Genomic DNA, 27,847 nt, shown 5'->3' on the forward strand with positions numbered 1-27,847 from the left:
GAAACAAACATTTTGTTTCTAAGCAGCACTTTGAAGCTAAACAAATTAATATGTTCTGAAATGTCTATTTGAAAATTTTAAAAAGGATTTTGAAATATAGATGTAAAGATAAATGTAGTTGCAAATAGACATTTCCATTTAAAATGTAGTTTTAATAAGAAATGTTGAATGGAAATTTAAATTGTTGATTTTTGAATCAACATTAACACAAAAATATTTATTTTGAATCAACATTTTTCAAATCATTTGGTTAGGAGGGACTGCAAGGGTCGTCTAGTCTAACCCCCGGCCAAGATGCAGGATTTGTTGAGTCTAAACCATCCAAGACAGATGGCTATCCAGCCTTCTTTTGAAAACTTTCAATGAAGGAGATTCCACAACCTTCCTACGCAGTCTGTTCCATTCTCCTACTGTTCTTACCCATAGGAAGTTTTTCCTGAGGTTTAATCTAAATCTGCTATTCTGGAGTTTGAACCCATTGCCTCTCGTCCTGCCTTGTGTGGCAAGACAGATCAACTTTTCTCCATCTTTTTTATGGCAGACGTTCAAGTATTTGAAGACTGCTATCATGTCCCCCCTCAGTCTCCTCTTTTTCAGACTAAATGTATTCAGTTCCTTCAGCCTTTGCTCGTATGGTTTGCATTCCATCCCTTTGATCATCTTTGTCACTTGCCTTTGGATCCTTTCCAGTATTCCAGCTGAGTAAAATGAAGATTTTGTTTCTGAAGGCAAAATATTTCATTTCAACATTTCCTATTCAAAATTTGTCAGGTCTTCTTCTCCTATGAAATTTTTGATATTTGGGATAAAAACAATTGTCAAAATACTGGAATTTCCCACAAAGCATTCCTGGGCTCATTCCTCCCCATCACAATGCCTCCCCAACCTTGTATAGAATCTTAGAATCATTTCTCAGATGCACTAAGAACTTTAATTACACTTCTGAAAATAATTCTAAGGGTTTGTATGCCTCAGTTCCTGAGGGCCTGAACCTGCAGCCCTTATGAGCCAGATTTTCAAAAGAACACAGGACTAGATTTTCAAGTGCTCAGCACAATCAGAACCAGATTTCTAAAATAGCTGTTCTCCCATTTAAGTACTTTGATAAAGGCTGGATTTTCAAAGATGTTCAGTTCCCATTGTGATGCTGATAGGTTTTTAAGAGAAGAGAGAGAGGTTTTAAAAGCACATCCTCCTATGGCAAAGAACTGCCTGTTATATCCCCAAATAGTTGTTTTAATCCAGAAATATATCCTCTGCCTAGCTATAGATTTATTTGTAATTATCTTTAAATGTTTTAGCTAGAATCCCAATAAGTAAGTGAACTATTAAATATGAAATACTGAAACAAACTGAGCTGAACAAATGAAAACACGCCTACGGCAACAAACAGGTTTTTATTATTTTTCTCCTTCTCTCTCTCTCTCTCTCTCTCTGTTGTGTCTATCTATCTGATGGATAATGTGACAAAAGAATCTTCACTGAATTCAAAATTCCAAATACGCAGTATGAGCATGTGTAACATGTTTGCAGTCCCACTGCTTTTCTTCAGTTTTAGCCATTCACATGGCCAATTGTAGTCAGGGACCATGATTCAGCAATGCAGCTGACGTGGAAGGATAAAAAAACAGATGTGGGATATCACTGAAGAGTGGAAAATCTGAGTGCTGGTATTTCTTTCTATATTTGTGTGTATGTGTGTACATATTCTCACACTCAGAGAAAGTTCAAGGTCTGTCTTTGGTAGAGAGGATTTTTTTTCTTTGTTCTTTTAATTGTTTTTATTATTTTTTTGAAAACCCCTCATTTGCCCTTCCACATTGACTCATGCCTGTTCTCAGAACCTGCCCAGGTCATATTTCTTCACCCACTGTCCCCTACCCTTCCCCCCCCACACACACACAGAGGGAAAAATATGTTTATAAAAATAAAACACTGCAGTACTGCTATTGTAAGAAGTAGCATTTTGCACCATTATTATAGTACTTTTTAATGAAAGTATTGTTTGTTAAAGGCTGTATTCAAGGCTCTGCAGCCACAGGTATCATTTCATCAGATCTAGTATGCTAAGAAGGAATAAACTTGGTCAGTATTTGGATAGGGGGCCTCAAGGAAAACTCTGGAAGCAGTTGAGGCTATAACTGCTGACAAAGAGCAAGATACCTGAGTCTATGTTGGGACACTTCTGGGTTCAACTGTCTGGACCAGTTAGAGTTCATCAGAATTATAAGTGATCTTTGACAGTTTGGTGTCCTCTTAATAGTTGAATTTAGCACTGTCCTGACATACTCCTCCCTCTACTTTCTCCAGTAATTTGGGGAGATGGAATAGATTGACAATAGCAAATTAAGGCTGGGAGCGAATCAGACTCTAGCTGTTATAGTGGTAGTGGAGGTTGGGTGCGGGAGAAGAGTCACTCCAGAAGAGTAAACATTCACCATTTTGAAAGGGTGGTTGATGGGAAGACAGCTAATATATTTTAAGGACTCTTTAGACGCTAGATATTTGTGTGCATTGGAAAGAGTACACTGGAAAGAATCCCTTTGTGCCAAACAACACCCAATTTGAGCGCCATCATCTGAACTGTGGGGGGGTAAGAATGGGATGTAAGCACATGGTGGTATACCAGAGAATCCTGAAGACCCAAAGAAACACTGGGCTGATGAAAATGTGGCTGTGCTACCTAATAATATAGGCAAATTTGCAGTGTAAGATGAGTTGGCTTTTTTGTCACTTGTTGTAACTAACGAAAGTCACATTTTTTTCACACTTGCTTTACAGTGTTTCCCTTTTTGTGAATGTCCTTGAGAAAGAGAATAGTCAATTCATCTTTTGTTTTTGTTTTTTTTAAATATTTTTATAGTAATTGCTTCTGCCCCCTTGTTGATTTTTAATGCTGTTCTAGATTTTTTAAAAAAATCTATCAGTTGAGACAATGGCTCTTGATACTTCCACAGAGTTTAAAACCTTTCTTATTATTTCCACTTTTCCTTGTCATTTGCATGGCCTGCCTTAAGCAAGATGCCTTGGGAAAGAAGTGCTGTCTAAGCAGTCTTTGTCACTATCCAATGCTTATCATATATCCCCTTTATGAGTTTATTTTGATTTCTATCCTGAAGGAAATAGCCATATATTTTGTAAATTTCCTTTTATAATGCTTTCTATTTATTATACACATCTAATGGAGCTGTGTGTTATACTTTGGTCACAGTGGCCATTGCTTCAGTGCACATGTTTAATAGCCTGCTATATATCAGAAGATTAATATCAATCCTGAAGACTTTACTCTTCACCCAGTGTGGTTAGCTACATTCAAGGAATTGTGGGAATGGCAGTAGAGGACTGCCTAGACTTGAGGCCACCTTTGTTACGTCCAAAATGCAAAATGGGTGGGTCACAGGCCAACACACACTCTGAGTCATACTCTTTGGTACCCTCGCCAGCTTGGGTTCAACATGCATCTAGATACATGACTAATGGCTTTGAATATGGATGATAGAAAGTATGGATAAAAATGTATGGCTCCACAAACACAAAGCCTGCAATGCAGACATATCCCAACTATTACATCACTGTAACATTAGCATGGATGAAAACTTCCAAGCTTATTTATCCCAGGGAGTTGCAACTTCCGCTAGTTTTTTAATGAAATCCACTTGTGTCCTAGGAAGTAGGCTGAGACTAGCAAATCATTTCACATACAGTGGGTCAATACTGAGCAGTCATGCTCAGTGTCCTCGTGGAAGTATTTTGTAGTGCGGGTCAGGAGATCTGGGTTTGATTCCTGCTCTAAATATCATACCCTAGAGGTTCAGAAAATAATACAGTGGAACCTCAGAGTTACAAACACCTTGGGAATGGAGTTATTCATAACTCTGAAATGTTCATAATGCTGAATAAAACATTATAGTTCTTTCAAAAGTTTGACTTCATACAGCTTTGAAACTTTACTATGCAGAAGAAAAATGCTGCATTCCCTTTATTTTTTATAGTAGTTTACATTTAACACACTAGTGTACTGTATTTGCCTTTTTTTTTTTTTTTTGTCTCTGCTGCTGCCTGATTGCATCCTTCCAGTACCAAATGAATTGTGTGTGGTTGACTGGTCAGTTTGTAACTCTGGTGTTTGTAACTCTGAGGTTTTACAGTGGTGGGAAATAGTTGCAATGTCCTGCCATAACACCCTAGACTTTGTTCCTGTCAGAACTCATAAGCAAGTGTGAGTCTGGTTGGTAACTTGTATGAGAATACTTACAAGAAAAAAAGAGGACATGTGGGCTCCATATACTTAGGTGGTGTCAAACCGGACAGTCTCTACATAAAAGAATAAATGGACACAAATCAGACATTAGGAATGGTAACATACAAAAGCCAGTAGGAGAACACTTTAATCTTCCTGGACATTCTACAACAGATTTAAAAGTAGCCATACTTGAACAAAAAAACTTCAGAAACAGACTTCAAAGAGCAACTGCAGAATTAAAATTTATTTGCAAATTTAACACCATGAATTTGGGCTTGAATAGGGACTGGGAGTGGCTGGCTCACTACAAAAGCAACTTTTCCTCTCCTGGAATTGACACCTTCTCATCAATTATTGGGAGTGGACTACATCCACCCTGATCGAATTGGCCCTGTCAACACTGGTTCTCCACTTGTGAGGTAACTCCCTTCTCTTCATGTGTCAGTACATAATGCCTGTATCTGTAACTTTCATCCATGGATCTGAAGAAGTGAGGTTTTTTACCCACGAAAGCTTATGCCCAAATAAATCTGTTAGTCTTTAAGGTGCCACCTGACTCCTTGTTGCATTACATGTGAAATTTTGTGACACTACATGGACTTAAGATGATTTTTAATATTAAAGCCTATGCAAATATAAATTCAATAGAGTTAATTTGTGCGTAAATTGTACCTTTTTTGCTTGTCTTTCAGTTTAGTGACAACTATTGTAAAGTTGTACTATGCCTACAATGCAATTACTTTATGCAGAAATCATTTCCAGTAGAATGAAAAAATGTTAAATTGCACAATAACAACTTTCATGTTTTCCCCCAGTTCTTGAGTACTCTGTATTCAAAACAATTTGATTGTAGGAAAGTTATTTCTTTTATTGCCAAATTTTCAAAGGATGCACCTGTAGAAGTGCACATGCACCCATTGTGCATGCAATTTGGTGTTTTCGTGCAGAAATCAGGTAGCTTTTACCTATGTAAAGGCCTAATGAAAACCCCATTGAAGTCAACAGGCTTTGGATCAGGTCCCAATTACCCAGTTTGCACACACAATTTGTGGATTTTGTGGACACAACAGGTATACCAACATTTAAAAATTTGGCTTTTAATATACAATTGCTAGCTTGTGTAGTTCCAACAATTCAGTTTATATCTCTGAGTAAGCTCCTTTAAACATTGTGTGCTGTGATCATCTGATAAAAGTTCTAGCATATTTCTGATTCCAAACTTCTACCAGAATGTGCCCTTCAATAAACCTGGTTTCTTTCTACAAGTCTGGCTATAAGAGTGGCTTGCTGATCCATGCTTCAGAAATATTCAGCCAAAAAAGAACCCCCCAAAAGAAGCCAGAATTTAAATATTTCTGATAATTAAAGCTAAGATTTTGTCACGGATATTTTTAGTAAAAGTCATGGACAAGTCACAGGCAAAAAAGAAAAATTCACAGAAGCCGTGACCTGTCCATGACTTTTACTAAAATTATCTAGGACAAAATGGAAACCTGAAGCGGGGCAGCTTCGCAGGGTGGTGGGGTACCCCTGCCGCATGTAGCTCCAGGCATCCCTCTGCTGCTCGTGGGAGCCAGGAGCTGTGGGGTGCCCCCTCCTCCCATGTCAGCTGAGAGCTGTGGGGTACCCCCACTGCCTGCAGATACACAGCCCAAATGGGCCGGGAGCTCAGGGGTTCCCCTGCTGCTACAGTAGCTGGGAGCTGTAGGGTGCCACCACCACCTGCGGTGGCCAGGAGCTGTGGGGTACCCCTGCTGCCTGCAGCTTTGAGAGCCCACGGCAGCCGGGAGCTTGCGGGTTCCCCTGCAGCGGCTGGGAGCTTGGGGTTTCCCTCGCCACCAATAGCTCCAAGGGTCCCCACCATCTGCAGCGGACCGAACTCAGGAGTTCCCCCGCCACCCACGGCGGCCGGGAGCTCGGAGAGAGGGGGCACCAGAGGCAGTGGGGGACCCTGCAGTTCCCGATCATCACAGGTTGAAGTCATGGAGGTCGGTGGAAGTCATGGATTCCATGACTTCCGTGACCTCTGTAACTAAATTGTAGCCTTACTGATAGTTCATGATGCTTTTCTCTAGTCCCAAACATATCAGACGGCTTAGAAATGTTCTTATCCGGTAGTGCAGTGATGATCTTGCTAATAAGGGATATCCTTATTTAGAGTAAGTTTAAACACCATGCTCTCAATATGTAATCTGTGATATTTCACCAGGGTGGATTATTTCTGATTGTATTAGAAACATTTATATACCACAAATGTTGACCAGCAAACCAGTATGTACTAAGAAGGCTGCCTGTAGTAGCATAATACTAGAGGCATCACAATGTTTTTTACCTGTGGCTGTAAGAGGTTTGCACAGACTCTGGCAGAACAGGAGTCTAGTGCTGCTTCAGTGTTTTCAGCATCAGATCATTAGGGTACATCCAAGCACTGAATCTGACAATTCAATATGGCTGTTTGTTTTGTTTTCTCCTTGGTCATATTTTAAACTGCTTTAGTAAAGCCTACAGAACATAGCATTCAAAATTCCTGTTCAGAACAAATCATAACAGCATTTGTGGGCAAAAGGTATAGTTCTGAGCACAGCCTTAGACTCACATTATGCGGCATTTTGTACAACATACGTGGCCATGTAATGAAATACCCTATTGTAGTACTTATGCACAAAGGGGCAATGGGCATCCTAACTCTGAAATTCATAGCTTTTATGTCTAATTAAAGTGTCATCCTTTATATTGCATTTACAAGGGGTTATCTTATGTTACTGAAACAATTCTAGACACTGCCTAGACAGCAGTATGTGACAAGCTTCCTCAACTTCTTTGTACTTGGTAGAAATCTGTCTCTCCTTCATTTTTGAATGAATTTCTTCCCCTTTCAAGGAGAACCAAAGCAAGTCAGTAAAAGCATCATCTTCTGCAGGACAAAATCTTTCTTTAAGATGATCCAGAAGAGTAGGAAGTAGGAAAGTAGAGTTACTATGTTATCTAAGCCAAAGGAATAGAAGCTTAGGATGACTTAGCTTGAACAGGGTTCAAAAAAGAACTAGATACGTTCATGAAGGATAGGTCCATCAATGGCTATTAGCCAAGATGGGCAGAGATGGTGTCTCTAGCCTCTGTTTGCCAGAAACTGGGAATGGGTGACAGGGGATGGATCACTTGTCGATTACCTCTTCTGTTCATTCCCTCTGGGATACCTGGCATTGACCACTGTCGGAAGACAGGATACTGGGCTAGATGGACCTTTAGTCTGACCCAGTATACCCGTTCTTATGTTCTTATGACTTCTGGGTTGACTTTTCCAGCTTGAAATCCTGACATCAACACTGACAATTTATTTGCAGGAAAGATGACTTGTCATTACACATGTCCTTCTGTTAAGATGGCATTGTGTCCCACATAAGGCAGCAATCCAGTTTCACTAGAACGTTGGTGCTAACCAAAAATATCTCTGGTTATCTGAGTAGCTTGCATAACACTGCAAGTAACTCTGCTTCTTCAGGGAATTCCTCCAGAGGGACAGTACTGACCACTTTGGTAAAAGATACTACTCAATTTTCACCATATCTGCTGTTACTCATGTGCCAGAAAGGAGAGGATAACACCGAGTGTTCATGCACATAAATTGACACTACTGAAAGCATAGGTTATATCATAAATAGGGATAAAATAAAAACACACACAAATGTTTGCATATGGTAACATTTTCAAAATTATGTAAGTGACTTAGGTGTGATGAGTCTAAGGCTCAGAACTTGTCTGCACTGCCCCACAGTTTAGACTATTGGTGTGAATAACAGAGTGCACCAAAGTGTTGCTCAGTAATGCCCCGTGTGGAAGCTGCAGGTGCAAACTAAAAGGTTCCTAATTGGCATTAATGTAATCCTGTTGGAAGGAGACTTCATTAACATGAATTTGGGACCTTTTAGTTCACACAAACAGCATCCCCACAGAGGGCATTACAGCGCAGCACTTTGGTGCGCATTGCTACTCACACCCCCATAGTCCAAACTGCATGGCAGTGTAGACAAGATCTAACGGTATGTCTACACTACGGGATTAATCTGAATTTATATAATTCAAATTTTGGAAATAGATTGTATAAAGTCGAATGTATGCGGCCACACTAAGCACATTAATTCGGCGGTGTGCGTCCATGTACCGGGGCTAGCATCGATTTCTGGATCGTTGCACTGTGGGTACCTATCCCATAGCTATCCCATAGTTCCCGCAGTCTCCTTCGCCCATTGGAATTTTGGGTTGAGATCCCAATGTCTGATGGGACCAAAAACATTGTCGCGGGTGGTTCTGGGTACATCCTCCCCCCTCTCCAGGGAAGCAACGGCAGACAACCGTTTCGCGCCTTTTTCCTGGGTGAACAGTGCAGACACCATACCACGGCAAGCATGGAGCCCGCTCAGCTCAAGACAGCAGTCATGAACATTGTAAACACCTCGCGCGTTATCATGCAGTTTATGCTGAACTAGAACCTGCAAAACCAGGCAGCGAGGAGTAGGCTACGGCAGTGCGGCGGTGAGAGTGATGAGGACATGGACATGAAATTCTATCAAACCATGGGCCCCGGTGCTTTGGAGATCATGCTGTTAATGGGGCAGGTTCTATCCATAGAACGCAGATTCTGGGCCCGGGAAACAAGCACACACTGATGGGACCGCATAGTGTTGCAGGTGTGGGATGATTCCCAGTGGCTGCGAAACTTTCGCATGCATAAGGGCACTTTCATGGAACTTTGTGACTTGCTTTCCCCTGCCCTGAAGCACCAGAATACCAAGATGAGAGCAGCCCTCACAGTTGAGAAGCGAGTGGCGATAGCCCTGTGGAAGCTTGCAATGCCAGACAGCTACCGGTCAGTCGGGAATCAATTTGGAGTGGGCAAATCTACTGTGGGGGCTGCTGTGATGCAAGTAGCCAAAGCAATCACTGAGCTGCTGCTACGAAAGGTAGTGACTCTGGGAAATGTGCAGGTCATAGTGGATGGCTTTGCTGCAATGGGATTCCCTAACTGTGGTGGGCGATAGATGGAACCCATATCGCTATCTTGGCACCGGAGCACCAGGGTACCCAGTACATAAACCGCAAGGGGTACTTTCAATGGTACTGCAAGCACTTGTGGATCACAAGGGATGTTTCACCAACATCAACGTGGGCTGGCCGGGAAGGGTTCATGATGCTTGCGTCTTCAGGAACACTACTCTGTTTAAAGGGCTGCAGCAAGGGACTTACTTCCCGGACCAGAAAATAACCGTTGGGGATGTTGAAATGCCTATAGTTATTCTTGGGGACCCAGCCTACCCCTTAATGCCATGGTTCATGAAGCCATACACAGGCAGCCTGGACAGGAGTCAGGAGCTGTTCAACTACTGGCTGAGCAAGTGCAGAATGGTGGTAGAATGTGCATTTGGCCATTTGGCCAAAGGTCGCTGGCACTCGTTACTGACTCGGTCAGACCTCAGCTAAACCAATATTCCCATTGTTATTGCTGCTTGCTGTGTGCTCCACAATCTCTGTGAGAGTAAGGGGGAGACCTTTATGGCGGGGTGGGAGGCTGAGGCAAATCACCTGGCTGTTGATTATGCACAGCCAGACACCAGGGTGATTAGAAGGTCACACCAGGAAGTGTGGCGCATCAGAGAAGCTTTGAAAACCAGTTTCATGACTGGACAGGCTACGGTGTGAAAGTTCTGTTTGTTGAAAACCCGCCCCCTTGATTGACTCATTCCCTGTAAGCAAACCACCCTCCACCCTTAAATCACAACTTGTTTTTAAAGGAAATAAAGTCACTATCATTTAAAAATCACGTATTCTTTATGAATTGATTATAAACATAGGGAGAGAATCGACAAGGTAACCCAGGTGAGGTTTGGGGGGAGGAGGATAGGAGGGAAGTAAAAGACCACTGAAAAAATTCAATATAATGACAGCCTTTTGGTTGGGCTGTCCACTGGGGTGAAGTGGGAGGGTGCACGGAGCCTTCGCCCCCCCCCGCGTTCTTACACGTCTTGGTGAGGAGGCTATGGAACATGGTGAGGGGGGAGGGAGGTTATACAGCAGCTGCAGCGGCACTCTGTTATCCTGCTGCTGTTCCTGAAGCTCCACCAGACGTCGGAGCATGTCCGTTTGATCACGCAGCAGCCCCAGCGTTGCAGTCTGCCACCTCTCATCTCGAGCGTCCCTCATGACCTCACTGGCATCTTTCCTGTACTTAGATACCGTGTCCTTCCACTCATTCAAATGAGCTCTTTCATTGCGTGTGCATTCCATTATTTCCGAGAACATCTCATCTCGCGTCCTCTTTCTCCGCCGCCTTATCTGAGATAGCCTTCGGGACGGAGGAGGGAGGCTTGAAAAATTTGCAGCTGCTGGAGGGATGGAAAAAAGGAGAGAAGTTTTTAAAAAGATACATTTTACAGAACAATGCTTATACTCTTTCACGGTGAACAACACTATTCACATTACATAGCACATGTGATTTCAGTACAAGGTCGCATTTTCCATCTTAATATTGAGTGCCTGTGGCTTTGGTGTTAGAGATCACAGACGCAGGTCCGGGAAACAGAATTCGGCTTGCATATGGCCATGGTAAGCCATTGTCTTTCAGCTTCTGCGCCCTCCTTTCCCACATACCAAGCAAAGCCCGTTGACTGCTGTGGTTTTCCTGTTAACCTTCAGCAGCAGAAAACAAACTAACCTCCTCCCCCATCCAATTCTCTGGGATGATCACTTTATCCCTCCCCCCACCGCGTGGCTGGTATTAGGGAAGATCCCTGCAGAAACCAAACTAACCTCCCCCACCCGAATTATCTGGGATGATCGCTGTACCCCTCCCCCTGCCACATGGCTGGTATCAGGGAAGATCCCTGCTAGCCAAAGGCGAAAAGCTCAGCGCCAATTCTCCCCCCACCCCCCGCGCACTTGGCTACCTGCAGGGAAGGATTTCTTTTCAGCCACAGGCAAACAGCCCAGTAGGAACGGCCACCTCTGTCCCCTTAATTAAATTCCCGTATTTCAACCAGGTTACCGTGAGCGATATCACTCTCCTGAGGATTACACAGTGAGATAGAGAACAGATGTTGCTTGAATGCCAGCAAACACTGGGACCATACGCTGCCAGGCTTTGTCATGCAATGATACCAGATTACTTGCTACTAGCATGGCGTGGTCAAGTGTCCTACCATGGAGGACGGAATAAGGCTGCACTGCCCAGAAACCTTCTGCAAAGGCTTTTGGAGTACCTCCAGGAGAGCTTCATGGAGATGTCCCTGGAGCATTTCTGCTCCATCCCCAGACACATTAATAGACTTTTCCAGTAGCTGTACTGGCCGCGAATGCATCCCAAGTCCTCAGGGCAAATTAATCATTAAAAAACGCTTGCTTTTAAACCATAGGGTCATGGTCTTGGGTACTGGCTTGGAAGGCTTGGGAGGGTACTTCACTCAGGCTGAGAAAAAGATCCTGGCTGTTGGGGAGAATGGAGTGCTGTGTGCTCTCCGCAAGCTCGTCCTCCTCCTCCTCCCCATCCGCAGAATCCTCAGGTGTGGCTGATGAGATTACCCCTGCCTCGGAATCCACAGTCAGGGGTGGGGTAGTGGTGGCGGCCCCCCCTAGAATTGCATGCAGCTCAGCGTAGAAGCAGCATGTCTGCGGTTCTGACCCAGAGTGACTATTTGCCTCCTTTGTTCTCTGATAGGTTTGTCTGAGCTCCTTGACTTTCATGTGGCACTGCTCTGAGTCCCTATTGTGGCCTCTCTCCATCATGCCCTTGGAGATTTTTTCAAAATTTTTGGCATTTCATCTTTTCGAACGAAGTTCTGCTAGCACTGAATCCTCTCCCCATATAGCGATCAGATCCAGTACCTCCCATACGGTCCATGCTGCTGCTCTTTTTCGATTCTCAGCCTGCATGGTTACCTGTGCTGATGAGCTCTCTGTGGTCACTTGTGCTCTCCTGTGCTGGGCAAACAGGAAATGAAATTCAAATGTTCGCGGGGCTTTTCCTGTCTACCTGGCCAGTGCATCTGAGTTCACATTGCTGTCCAGAGCAGTCACAATGGTGCACTGTAGGACAGCTCCTGGAGGCCAATACCATCGAATTGCGGCCACACTAACCCTAATTCGAAATGACAATATCGATTTTGGCGCTATTCCGCTCGTTGGGGAGGAGTACAGAAATCGATTTTAAGAGCCCTTTATTTCGAAAGAAATGGCTTCGTTGTGTGGATGGGTGCAGGGTTAATTTGATTTAACGCTGCTAAATTCGAATGAAACTCATAGTATAGACCAGGCCTAAGTCTCAGTGAAAGTTCCAATGCCACTTCTGTGAGGTAAAAAGAGGAAAGTAGAGGCCGGAATCTCGCATTGGTTTTACATTTTTTTCCAAATAATGGTAGCTGCAGAAGCACATTATCACCCTCTTACACCTTGCTAGAGCACTGATTTGCAGGGAATCATCATTTTGCTGCAGTCCCATTGATTGTCCTCATTCCACCAGGTTTCTGCGATGCCTATTATATCAATATCCTCCTTTAACACGAGGTACCCTAGTTCATCCATCTTATTATTTAGACTTCTAGCATTTGTGTACAAACACTTTAAAAACTTGTCACTGTTTATTTGTCTGCCCTTTTCTGATGTGTCAGATTCTTTTTTATGTCAATGTTTCTCATCTGATCTGGCTCATACTTTATCCTCTTCCATCCTCTCCTCCTGAGTAGAACCTAGAGAATCTCTATCAATAGGCACTCCTCTCAGAGAAGTCTCTGTCCAATCCATGTGCTCCTCTGCAACAATCGGCATTCCTCCATCTCTTAGTTTAAAAATTGCTCCGCAACCTTTTTAATAATTATTAATAGTTATAGCTCTATCAATCCACTTTGTCACAGACATTTAATAACCAATGATCTTTCACTCTGGTAACTTTTTTAATACAGGGGTTCTCAAACTGGGAGTCTGGATCCCTCAGGGGGTTGTGAGGTTATTACCTGAGGGGTCACGAGCTGTCAGCCTCTACCCCCAAACCCTGCTTTGCGTCCAGCATTTATAATGGTGTTAAATATATAAAAAAGTGTTTTTAATTTATTAGGAGAGTTGCACTCAGAGGCTTGCTATGTGAAACGGGTCACCAGTACAAAAGTTTGAGAACCACTACCTTAATACATATCAATCCCATATGACTTTTATTTTGGGAAACTTCTGTTGCCAAAAATATCTGAGCTGTGCTGCAATGACAAAAGCATAGGGAGGGAAGTTTAACAGATTTAATTCCCTGACATTTCTGAAGGTGAAAACTCCATCTTGTAAAATCCAGAATTCACTGATGGAGCAATGATAGCATTGTTTAAATATCATGTTCCAATTTCCACCTTTCATGCATTCATACACCTCACATTGATTTCAGTGTTGAGGCAAAGAACATTCAGCTTCATCTCTAGGACATTTTATCACTCTTGACTGTGAATCCTGTATGCTCATGGAAAAGGAGAATTTTGTCCAAAGAGTCTGACTCAATTTAAAATTAAAAAACCCACCAAAAATCCACTGTCCAGCTTTGCACTGCAGAAACCCATGAAAGACAGAGGAAATCCACCCCCCAAAAATAATTTGCATGTAGTAGTTGGAGGATATATTGTTTACTTAAATGGAACCTATACTGCAAATAAACTAAGTAACATTAAATTACAGTAATTCTATTATATAGAATTGATTGGGGTGGGGGGGAAAGCAAGTTGAGATCATAAGGGCAGACTTACAACCCTAGCTTAACTTAAAATATGTACCACACCAAAACCAACTGAAGACTGCGTTTGAATGATGCTATAAAGGTGTGGTTTGTGTTTATATTTTCTTTAGGATATTTTGTTTTGTTGTTTTTTTCTAGTGACACTAAAAAGAGGGAAAAAATGTAAAACTCCATCAATTACTGGCAACTACTCAAATTCTGAAACAATAGATGTTAAAATCCTTAGTCCCAGAAATACAGATTGCCACTGTGTTAAGGAATGCCTTCTGCCATTTCACGTGACCCTTCATCAGATGAGTACATAGCATGGTGATTCGTTTGTCTCCTCCAGGCAAGACAATTGTAATTTACTGTACTGTGGGCTAATTGCATCTGCCACAAGAAGGCTGAAACTGGTGCAGTACATAGCAGTGCAGCTCATAGGCAACAAATGTTAACATAAATATTGCCTCTCGCACCTTGTCTCTCTGATAAATAAGTTTGTGCTTTGTGAACTCCACTGGCTTACCCTTCACTTCAGAACAGAATTTAAAGACATGGTCCTAATCTATAAAACTCATAATGAATTTGGAATGGACTCCCTCAGAGATCCACTTTGCTGGCCACCATAGGGATGATACATCTGGAGAGACCCTAGTTTAGGCTCTGAGATGCTGGAGGCTGAGTGTTAGTGAGATCCTGATTGTGGAACTCCTTCCCAGAAGAGATGTGAATGACCCAAGATTAGTTGTCTCTCGTATTCCAATGATTCCTAATTATATATTCTTCCCAACTCACATGTTCTGTGCTATCTCACTGTCAAAATCTTTTGCTAAGCCCTAACTCTCTCACCTCAACTCCCGCAATCTCCTCCTCTCTAATCTTTTTGACACTAACTTCATCCTTCTCTAACTATCCAAATTGCTCCTGCCAAAATCATATCTCTAGTCTTAGTTATGTGACCCTGTTCTCCCCTCCCAAGCCCTTAGTTCTTACATTCCTTGAGACTGGAACTGTGCTTCTACCTGTTTGATAACACTTCCGCCTGCTTGAAAAATAATAATTCTTAATCATGTTCTCCAGTGCTTACATAGCAAAGTGATAAGTGCCTTAAGACCCAAAGACAAATACATTGGTCTCCTCCCCAAGGAGTGGAAGGACAATGTGCACTGATAGACCGACCCATGGAGGTGGGAACCAGGCACTCCTTATTTTTAATCCTGGCTCTGCCCCTGCATGTTGTGGGAGGAATGTATCTTCTCTGTGTGTGGACAGATTTTATATTTATGGATGTATAGTTATCATTTGAATGGGTTGAGTGGTCTATTAATATATTGTTTGTGATAAATCTAAATAGCTACTGACCAGACCAAGCACCAGATTATGCCAGGTGCAAGGGCAAGGTCTGTGTGTGTGGGGGGGGAGGGGGGCAGAGGAGGGGCAGAGCGGGAAATGGACTGAAGGACAAAGGGAACAACAAGGAAGAAGGGTGTGAAAGTTTTAGGCCCTAATTCTGCAAAGACACCTGCTCAACTTTAATTATGTGAATGTCCAACTGACTTCATGTTTCTCATTGTCATCTACAAAGCCCTTGCCTTCATTAGAACTATTCACATGCTTAAAGTTAATCACCTGAATGTTTGCTTAGGATGTAGGAGTAAATTTGATAGAGACTCTCTACCATGAATAAATGTGGTAGAGAGTCAGGGCAAAATGAGGGAGAGAAAAAAAAAACAGAATAGAAAGGAGAAATAAACAAGAGAACTTTCAGAAAGGGAAAATAAGAAAACAAAATCACACCAGGTGAAGTCAACGGGAGTTTTGCTGTTGACTTCAATGGAACCAGGATTTCATCCAAAATATACAAGAGGGAGGAGCGGGAACCCTAGTTGTGCATATACCAAAACTCTTCCAAGTACATTTCCTTGGCCCTCATCAAAGCTGTCCCTGATGTCACTCCTTGATCCACTTTGAAAATCTGATCAACCTAGTGGACCGGTGCAGGGCTTACAGGAGGGAACAAAAAACATGAACTTAGTACAGCAGCAAAAAGGAACGACGGAATTCAAAAAAGGAAGTCAGTACTCTTTGTGGTGCATTTGCAGCTGTATTTGTGTTATAATTATTTACTGGATAACCTTGATGTTTCAGTTCATTAATCATTAGCATAATTTCTTAACTCGGTTATTGTGGATAATGCAAAAAAAACCCTATGTTCTTTTTTAGGGATTTATTTATTTAGCAGTGGAACAAATATAATTTGTTCATACACACACTAATCTCCTGTAAATGTTGATGAAGTTAAGTAATGGGACCACAGAAAGTGACTTTTTCCTATGGCAGGGGAGAACTGTGTTTTCCCAACCAAATTTTTCCATAGTTCCCCTGAAGGAATTCTTTCAAATGGGAGTCTTAATTTAGGATCAGGATTTGGCACCAGGGCAAGCTATTTAAGGTTATTTAGGCACCTAGTGGTATTTTCGAAGGCATCCAATTTCCATAAGAGTTAGGCACTTGGGCACTTTTGAAAATGTCACTGGTGCATCTATCTGCATGTTTAGGCACCTAAACACCTTTGAAAATCTGACCCATAATGGCCCATTAACCACTTTTAAAAATTGAAGGTTTCTAAAGGAAAATGTTACAATCCCTGGCCATCTTCCTCTGTTCATTGCATACGTTTGATATCATCAGACATTTCTCCAGACATGCAGAAATTGACCTTCCAATTAAAATTCACATATGTACAAGACTCATATGAGACTACACGCACACTTCTCCCACATAGGGTGACCAGACAGCAAGTATGAAAAGTAGGGACTGGGGGTAGGGGGTAATAGGAGCTTATATAAGAAAAAGACCCCAAAATCGGGACTGTCCCTATAAAATCGGGACATCTGGTCACCCTACTCCCACAATGCTTTGTGAACTCCACTGGCTTACCCTTCACAACAGAATTTAAAGACATGGTCCTAATCTATAAAACTCATAACAAATTTGGAATGGACTCCCACAGAGACCTCTTTGCTGGCCATCACAGGGATGATGCAGCTGGAGAGACCTTAGTTTAGGCTCTGAGATGCTGGAGGCTGAGCGTTAGTGAGATCCTGATTGTGAAACTCCCTCCCAGAAGAGAAGTGAAGAGATGTGTCTTCCAGCATTTGTATAATTCTCTTCCTGGGTATAACAAACACTTCACAATATTAAGCTTAGTTACACTATAACTGTTAAAATATTAATATTTATTTTACAGAGGTCTTACAAGACCAAGGCCAACACTCATTAAATAAACAGAATGAATACAAGTTTACATAGAATCATATAATACATGAGCTGAGTTTTTAATGATGACATTCCTAAAATATGGATTAGTTTTACATGAAGGTTATGAATGTCAGTGCTGTTATGGGTCTGAGCTTCAGCATAGAAGTTGATTTTTAATTACTCACAGAAGATAAGTTTTCAAACTGAGACTAATTTGCTAACCATAAACTCTTGTTGCATTTATGAAAAAGGAACTTTCCTTTTTATATCCTTTTAGGATCTGGAGTAATTAATGTAATCATATTTTATCACTTTAGGCAGTGATGCAATTGAGGAAATAAAACCTTGTTTTAGGAGATCAGACTTAGAAAAGTATTAAATTTGAGAAACTACATGGAAAATGAAGAAATTTAAAATATTATATTCAAACCCTCTGAAATGACAAGGGACACCTCAAGAGAAATCTCTGTTGCTACGGTAACAAACACAGAATGTTGGGATAATGTTCCTTTAGTTTAATTAAAAAATATTGCTTAATGAACATATTTAACATGATGAACAAAAGTATCAAAGGTATATATTAAAGACAGGGTGAGGAATTTAGTTTATAGCCAATGTGAAATGAAAGTCTTCAAAGTAAAGACAACTAAAGCATGTGACCATGATCTGAATGCCCCAAACCTTGTTAACTGCTTGATAAGAAGAACACAGACACATAGCTGAGAAGTATACAGAAGTGATTCCAAAACTTAAATTGACTAAGAATAAATAAGGATCACAAACAGATACTTATACATATACAATGGTTTAAAGTTTTATACAGCTATTTCATCCTGCTGGTGTTTAACCAAGCTAAGACTGTTGGAGAACTGGTGGTTCAAGTGAATCTGTACAGTTATGTAATGGATTGATTAAATAGATTTATAACAGCATGCAAGGAGCTGGAGAGACTTTACATAAAGGGCAGGAAACTTTAGAGTGGGACTTCCTGCAAAGAAATGAAGTTGCTGATAGAGAAACATCAACCTCAGAAGGACACAAAACTCTTCTAAATTAGCCAAGGAAGACATGCTGAACAGATTGCCATGAACATTACTCTGAACACATGGGTCTTATAGAATCACTGAAAAAGCCACAAAACGACTTACATGGAAGTAGGAGACCCCAGAAAAGGTAATTATGTGCAAGTATCCATCAGGTGCTTAAATCATTGAAATTCCCAAAGCAGAACTGGAATATCCTAAGACATTTGCACTGGAAGATTTACTGCAAACTTTGAACTGAGGTTACAAAATCCACAATAACCTTATTTGGACTGTCTCCACATTTCATGTAAAGCAAGGATTGTATTGTTATTGGTCCACACCAGCTTTTGGAATATGGAATCAATCAATGGACTGCCTATCAAAACTGAAAAAAATAATCTCATGCTTCCTTCTCTCATCCCAAAGACACAAGGGCCAGAAACCGATGGTTGGATTTGTCATCTGGTCATTGAAGGCACCTTATATTTGTAACAAGTAGAACTTATTACAGATAAGCACCTTACTAGTCTCTCAGCAGACCACAGCAATAATGGATCAAGACTATAGCTGAAATACCACTTTGAACTAAAACTACATTGAAGTGAACTTTCTACCTATCTTGAGAGACCAGCCATTTTAAACTGTCAAACTAAGCTGGAGGATTTAACAGCAACTCCTTTTTTAGCCTGATATGTACATAGATTTTTATGCACGTATTTCCTTTTAACCAAGTGAAAACTTCTTGGAAGGCATATACTGTTTAAAGGCATGGAAAGGCTTCAATATGAAGAGAGACTGAAAGAACTGAGCCTGTCTAATGAGCAGATGAAAAAGAGGGGCCTGCAGGTGGCTGAATATGGCTGGAGAATGGGGGGTGAACTAAAAATGGTGATTTGGGGGTTTTTTATTGGTTTTTTTTATATCTTTATTACATTGATGCTGATGTTATCTCAAGCTAATTTCTGGGTTCTGTTTACTGTATGAGATTTTGTAAAAGAATTTTTCAAGGATTTTAGATGGATGCTATTTTCTGTAGTATTTTATAATTTGAAGAAATAATAATACATTAAATAATAAGAGACATTAGAATGAATGGCATAAAGAAAGTAAATTGAGACAGATGAAAGACCTTTGAAATGTGGAAAGTTTGAAAGACCATTATATTGAGATTGCCATAGGTTTAGTCATAATTTTTTATTATTTATAAATGTCACATGGTATCTTTGGAAAGTAGGGATTTTATTCTAGCTCCATGGGGAAGGGTTACTGAACATCCTCCAAGAAATAAAATCAGTGGCAGCTAATTACGGAACATCCTGAGACAGGTAAACAACTCCAGAGATGTACCATCATCTGGGGGGAATTACATCTACTGATTTAAACCAGGTTCAGGAAGCCCAGGAGACAAAGAGAGGGCTTGTGGTATAAAAGGTCAGCATAAATTGACTTGGGTCTCCCTCATTTTGATTCAAAAACCGACACGAGATGTAACCAAGAGGGCAAACCCTGCTGGAAGTCTATGAACTTGGCAGCATCTCCATGTGGAAAACGGGTGAGTAATACCTGATAAGCTTAGCATGTGGTTAGATTGTTTATTGTTTTATAATATGTTTATCCCTGTAATACTTTTGTTCTAAAATACATGTACTGTGCTCTCTGAAAGCTGGCTGTCACTGTTAACCCTGTCATTGTCCTTGAGAGAATGAACAGCACATGCTGAACTAAGGTCAGATCTGCTGGAATAGTCACATTGACTTGCAGGGGGACTGCAAGCCTAAATCCCCAGTCTAGGGAGAAGTACGTAGGTCCCTGCCCAAAGAAAGGTGATGACTGGAGGCTTGAGACTTAAATGAATGCTTCTAAGCAGACCGCAAGGGAGCAGTTAACCCCAGAACTGTGACAATGTGGTCAAGATGGAATTCAGTGGAACTGAAAAACAGCACATTTAAAGATGATAAAAGGAAGGGGGGGGGTCTTTGTCATCTCTACACAATGCAAGTTCAACCTGTAGAACTCACTACCACAAAAAAAGGAGTAGACATTTATACAGATGACAACATCACAGTTACATTAGAGAGAATGTGTTAAAAATAGGGATATAAACAGAGCTGAGCAAAAATCAGAATTTCCATCCTGTGGGAAATTCCAAAACTTCAATACATCTCTCTATTGTAGATTTGAGACCTGATCAACACCCTCCCACACACACACACACACTCCCCCAACCCACATTAAACCAGCCTTGGATGAAACTCAGGGAGTTCACTACTAAAATTGAAAAAAAGGAATGTTCTGCTGCTGATAAAGCACCTCCACCTCAGGAATGTCCCTAACGAGAGTTATAACCACCAAGATTGTAAAGACTCTGGGAAATTAGGGAGGATACAGAAAGAGACTCAACAAATGGTGAGATAAGCTCTGACTAGTGATTTATGCTGATCATCTGCACAAATAGAGAAGGTCACAATTAAGTTACAATTTGGGCATGAAAGATAAAATGGAAAGAACTTGGGCAGCAAGGAGGACCAGTGCGTAATTGGTTAATTTTTTTGTTATTTAGGAGTGTGGGATGATGTGATAGGTTTAGTAAATTTGAAGGAGAGAGCTAGTTTTACCTATATAATGTAAATGAAAAACAATGCTCTTTGGGAACCATTTCAGAACTGCAGTTCAACATCAAGCTGCTGGAATTCTGATTCCTCTTCATGACTGTGACGTGCAGAGGCATCACCGGGAACCCCCAGATGAATGAATCCTGACTGGCCATCGGGTGAAATTTGTCTGTATATTGGAAGTGGTAAGCATAACAGATTTGCTTGGTATATGTGTTGTGTCTGTGTTGCTAATAAATAAGATGTTTAGAACACAACGTGTAAGGCTCTTTTGCTGGGAAAAGATTATGCAGACCCGCAGAGCCCTGAGCCCCAAAGGAAAGGGTGGGTACTTAAATTGACCAGGTTTCTTCCTGAGCCCTGTGGGTAAGGATACGTGCCTTATACCCTGAGCTATCAGAAGGGAAAGGGTGGGGGTGCCTAACGCCTTGAGCCCTCAGTAGGGTATAGGCGGGGTGCCCTAAATTGAGCAGGTAGTATTTAATGGAATTTGTAGTTTGTCTGCCTGATGTCCCCCTCTTCCTATGGGCTGGATTTCCTGGCTGGACAATATATCTCCCATGATGCAATTCCTCAATTCCTCTCCATGATGACTCTTTCACCAAAACAGTCATTACTATGAGATATCTTTGTTACATTACTAGGGTATGGTCAGCAATGATTGATCTTGTATATTGGCCGTCTCTATCTTCCAGATGGTTCTTCTTACCCACACCGCCAATATCAGCATGCCTAAAAGCAAAGCCAATTGGATTCCAATTATCACCACCATGGGGTGAATCATTATATTAATCATTATATTAAAAGCTCCCAGAAATGTTTCCCACCAAGTTTATTCATTTCTACTGAGACACCAATTGTCTTTTTTTTTTCTTCCGTGAAATTTTTTTCCAGAACAACAATTTTTTATTTCCAAAGGCAATTTTTTTTTTGCATGCCTTCTCAGATCATTTGGATGACTAATTGCCGACTTATTTCCTGAGCTTGTGTACAGGCTAATACTAAGAACACATTTCCTTGTATTGTTTCCATAGTCCCTGCTAAAAAAGTAATAAATTCTTTTCACCTTGCTGTTGCCATACTACCAGTATTTTAGAAAATAATTGTTGCCGAATTTTTAATTTTAACAAGGATGCACTGATGGGCTTTTCCTATTCTTGTATTTCAGCTGTAACATAACTTAGTTTTTTTGCCAATACCTGTATGTTAGAAGCATCCAGTATTTCAAGTCCTAATTCAGTTCCCGCCCTTCCTTATAGTTTTCTTTTTTTTGGACATACCATAATTTTAACCATGCTGCCCACCCCTTATGGAGAGTTTGTACATATTGGGCACATTGGGGTATGACTTTGGATACATTTAACACGGTGAGGTCAAAGTCAGTTTGTTTTAGAGATCGTACTGGAGTTACAATAGCTTGTTCCATATAATTCAATTTTACCAATGGGTGTCTCCTTTTTTTTTTTTTAATATCAGAGCCAGTTTCAAGTACCTTAAAGTTTAATTGCACCCAAATGCTTAGCCATGTATATTTACCTAACTGGGTAGGGACGGTATGAAGAAGTGGTCAGACACTGATATTGTAAGTGAACTTTAGATTACTTTTTAATACATTTACTGTTCTGGATTTCTTTGATTCATTCTGGGGGTTCCATTTTTCCTATATGCCTAGAATCCACTTCCCAAGATTCATTGGTACAATTCCCTAATACTCAAAATACTCCCAGATTTGAACCAATCTTACATTCATTGAATCCCATGAATACCGTGATGTCAATGTACCCTCCTGGCTGCCAAGCAAATTCAATAACCTTCAGTATTTCACATTGGGGTTGTAATGGGGCACCTATACCTTCAATGGACCTTTATTGTACTGCCCCCCTTTTAAAATACCCATCACAGCAATGCCAGCAACAAGACAAACAATACAAAATACAGTCTTTGTCACGACAGTAGATCCATGGTATTCTGAGCTGCTCTTCAGCTGGTGCCAGCTTTTCCTAAAATTCTATAAGACAAAAAGAACATTTTCCTATCCCCTCGGGGGGGGGGGGGAGAAGAGTGGAGCAGCAAATCATTGCTTAAAATACCTCTTCCTTTTACAAATCTCATTGCTGATTGTAGGCAAAACAGAGGAATTACCACTGTACATTTGTGTGTTTTTGTTCCATAGGCCGGCCAGGTTTTAATGGCTTCTACCCTTAAGGTAAAACGTGAATTATTTCACTGTTCAGTTATTAAATTCAAGAGGTGTGTACCTCAGTTTCCCTTCTATAGAACATACTGTATCAGGTTTGTAATGGTTTCTTCTGCTGTACCAAGCTTTACATTTGTTCACAGTTAATAACTTAGAGGCAGCATCACCATAAAGCTTCTTACCATGAAATGTGTTTTCAATTACTATTTCTAGCATGCTTAAAGATTTTTGCCTCAAAATCATACAGATTACACATTGTTAAAGGGTTACTTACTAATATTAAATTTATCCCAAAGTTTAATATTAACTCTATTACAAGTGGGTGTTTATAGTATCTTATTATACCACGTCATTTATTTAGACAATTTGTCTCTGAGGACAGTGTGCTCAATACCCTCTTGGAATCTTTGCATAGGCTTTTAATTTAATTATATACTTGGGGTTTTGGTGACTAAAAGTGGTAGGGCTCTTATGCATATGAGCAGACCCCTTTAGTATCTGTTTTTAGATTTCACCACTATGCATACACAAAACAAAACAAAAAAACAAAAAACTCTTTTCCCTACTTAGGGTACGTCTATACTTACCCGCTGGTTCGGCGGCAAGCAATCGATCTTCTGGGATCGATTTATTGCGTCTTGTCTAGACGCGATAAATTGATCTCGGAAGTGCTCACCGTCGACGCCGGTAATCCTGCTCCGCAAGAGGAGTAGGCGGAGTCAACGGGGGAGCCTGCTTGCCGCATGTGGACCTGCGGTAAGTACCGTTAAGTTCGAACTAAGATACTTCGACTTCAGCTACGTTATTCACGTAGCTGAAGTTGCGTATCTTAGTTTGAACTGGGGGCTTAGTGTGGACCAGCCCTTAGGGTTAACCTGTCCCTCTTATTCTCAAGCTTAACTGCTTTTCCCACAACCCTTTTTCTGGAGGGTGGAAATCTGAACCTTTTTGGTTTTAAGTAGTTTGTCTGATCAGGTATGTCCATTATCTGCTGCTCCATTATGATACCATATATAGGCAGATCTTTTCCTTCCCTGTCAGCTAGGTAATTTGCATCAACACAGATGCTTGCTTTTGGATCCAAAGCAATCACCATCTCAAAGATTGTACTCTTGTCTTAAAAGAATAAATTTCCACCAGCAAGTCGGAACCAGAGTTCTGATTACTTTCCACTTCCACTTTCTACTTCCAGCAATCGGAAAAAGAAAACATAACCTATTGTGGCTCCTTTTGGAGCCCTAATAGGATTTTAATTAAGTAACATGTTTTATTTACATTTCTCTTACCTCTTCTACAACATATGTTGCATAATTCATGGCAAAAAATACACATTCCTCTGGTCCTTATTAAAAAAAACTAAACTTTATAAAAACATATACCCAAAGAGTTAAATGCTAAATACCAAAACCAAGCCACACTAGTTGCCTGTGTCTGGCAAAAGGGTCTGTCAATGTAGCAATTTGAATAAAAATTTCAAATGGATTTTCAAATGGCATTCTTTTTAAAAAAACATTCATTTTAAACCTACAGAACAGGTTTTTACAAACCAGGAGTATTGGTTTAGGTCATTAAAACCTTACATGTTTACACAATATCTTTACACACACACAAATTCTGTTTTGCTTAACATCCCTTGCACAGCTGTAATTATTTTTCACACAGCTGTACACAGATTACATTCCCTTTTATATACTTGAACGCAGTTAAGTTCCAATGGGAACACCTTATGGGTTTTTAGTGATTTTTGACCAAATTGTCCATAGTCAAATGATTTAAATCAGATTGCTTCTCTGCCTGCTGCCTACAGCAGTCCTTTACAATTTATTATTTACAGACCATTCCTTTGGGCAGAAAGGGCCCATTTTCCTTCAGAATAGCTGTAAAAACTCCTGGGAACAAATATATCTACACGACCCCCTTGTATAATTTGTTTAAAGATCAGGGTTTTACCCAATATGACTGTACCAAGTTGCACACATATTTACATTTACATGACTGGGTTTTATTATTAAACCCAGAACTCTCTTCTTATAACACCACAACTGCCACTCTTTAACATTTTCACAACTCCCAACTGTCTACTTTCCTCCAGACTGTATCGTATTAATTTCTGCAAAAGCTACTGGTATCTCTTTACTCTCTCTTTAAATCACTTACTTCTGCATCCAGTTTATTATATCTTAGCTTTATTATATTATTCTCTGCTGCTGTAGCTTTTAAAGTTTTACTGGCAACATAGTTTTGTAATCTTAAACCCTCCATGCTTTCACTCAAAGTTCTGTGTATCATTTATGCTGATTCTTATGTGTTTTGCATTTATTTCTTAAGGTGGTGCATTTTTCCTGTAATTACTTAGCCACCAAGTACCGTCCCTGCAACACAGATGCCTTAGTTTACTCTTGCAAACCCCAAATTTGTTCCACCTAGTGTCTGTTGCTTTTGTTTGCATGCCAAATGGATGGCAGGATTCCTCTTCTTTGCTGAAATTAATTGTTCCGGGGCAACTCCATGGATTAGTACATTAACTCTAGATATTAACCCACTCACTCTCCATTTTTCACCTTGAAGAAATTTTTTTTTCTAATCCACTCCTCTGGGATCAAGTCGCAACTCCAGTGTGTCTTAAGGTGGTCTGTACATTCTGCTACCATGCATGCTTCCTGCCATTCCCTTCTCAAGGGGGCATATGGCCCTTTGGGAAAGGCGGGGGACGAGGAGGTGTGGTATGACCATCCAGGTTCTGTCCCCTCAGGTTTGGTCCAAATATCTCACCTGAAATATCCCAGGGGTCTGAAGTACACCGAGTATCTGCACCTACTCCTCCCCTTACTACTGCCGCAATGTCCCTCTAGGCTTCCAGTTTATATTTCAGTTCTCAATCTGTTGCATGCAGACGAAATGATCGCAGCTTGCCTGGGCCTGATCCTGTTTTTCCTGCAGGATTGTTCTGACAACTGCCTGAGCGGTCCCTCAATTTCAAGCACAATATCTCTATTTCCTCACTTACAGAGCTTTATACTGATTTAAGGTATCCATTACCATACCCAATTCCAATTCTCAGTCTTCTAACTAAAACAACGAGGAGTCCTTGTGGCACCTTAGAGACCAACACATTTATTTGGGCATAAGCTTTCGTGGGCTAGAACCCACTTCATCAGATATGTGGAGTGGAAAATACAGGAGCAGGTATAAATACGTGAAAAGATGGGAGTTGCCTTACCAAGTGTGAGGTCAGTCTAACAAGACAATTCAATTAACAGCAGGATACCAAGGGAGGAAAAATAACTTAAGTAATGGTAATGAGAGTGGCCCATTTCAGACAGTTAACTTTATGTCTAGTTTGTGATACATTCAGGCTTTGACAGATAAGCATTTAGAATTTTGAAATTCATACTTCACAGGCCATGTGTCCTGAAAGCACAAGCATGTGGGTTACTGATCAGATGTACATTGCCATATACACTGAAATACCTCAGGACAGAAAAAGAAAAACAGTCTCAAAACTCCCAAATCGCTAGAAGAAATTAGGAAAGAAAAGGATATTCCAGCAAAATTATACACTGAAATCTGCAGTGCATTCACCAGTTTTTGCAGAGGTTTCCAAACTGTAGTCCTGGGTCACCAGTGGTTTGCAGAAACCTGGGAAACCCCCTTGTGTGCAGATCCTGTTAAAACACATCAAAACTTGCTCCTGGAAGCTGTGCCCAGGGTCTGCTGCTGACACTGCTCCAATAAAAGAGTTGCCTCCTCTCCCCTCATCCTCTGCAGAGCTGCCAGGGAACCCTGAGGAACAGCAGAGGGGTCTGCCACTGCTGCTGAAGCTGTCATTGCTGCAGGATTAGACAAGAACAAGGGATCAGCTGCCATTATGAGAACTACTGCTTCCACTGCTATTGCCACTATGGGACCAGTTACCACTGGAGGAGGTAAAAGAAGGGATGTTGTTGGAACCCTGAATGGGCCAGGAGAGTAAGAGATGGAGAAGCTGCAGGGGCAAATAGTGAGGAAAACATCATTGAGGGTAAGTAGTAGATTTAAGAATGGGGGTGTTCTTGAGTGGGGAAGGGGCGGTCAGAAAAGGAGCACCCGAGAAACCCCTATTGTGAGATAGTGGTGAGGGGGGTACGAGGAAGCTTTAGTGGAACCCTGGAAGGGGTGCCAGCTGGAGAAGGCCAGGATTCCTTAAGGACTTCAGGAAGTGAGTTTGGTGGGTGGGGGAATTGATTATGAGCATGCATGAAGGGAAGAATTTGTGTTTCAATGGGGAAAACTGATTTTGATTGTGGAGGGGAAATTATTCCTGTGACGAGAGATGGAGTGATCCTTTTTAATTTGTCTAGGGCTGAAGAAAATTGATTTGTGAAAAGTTGTTGAACAAGATGAATTTATTGTTGAAGTGGTAAGAAAATGTATGTGATTTTGGGGGGATGACATTAAGTTAGATACTAAAAGGCTCTTTAATTTAACAAACAAAAGCACAATAGCAGCCCATGTCTGGAGTGGGAGTTAGACAAATTCAAACTAGAAATAAAGGTGCACATATGTAACAGTGAGTGTAACACTGGAACAACTTACCAAGGAATGTGGTGGAACCTTCATTCCTCAAAGTCTTTAAATCAAGACTGGATAGCTTTCTAAAAGATGCCATTGTTCAACCAGGAGTTGTTATGGGCTTGATGAAAGAATTACTGGATGAGGTTCTTTGATCTGTGTAATGCAGGAAGTCAGACTAGCTGATCATACTGGTGTCTTGTAACCTCTCTGAGTGTA

Source organism: Chrysemys picta, chromosome 6 (genome assembly GCF_011386835.1).
Source record: "Chrysemys picta bellii isolate R12L10 chromosome 6, ASM1138683v2, whole genome shotgun sequence".
NCBI classification, from domain to species: Eukaryota; Metazoa; Chordata; order Testudines; family Emydidae; genus Chrysemys; species Chrysemys picta.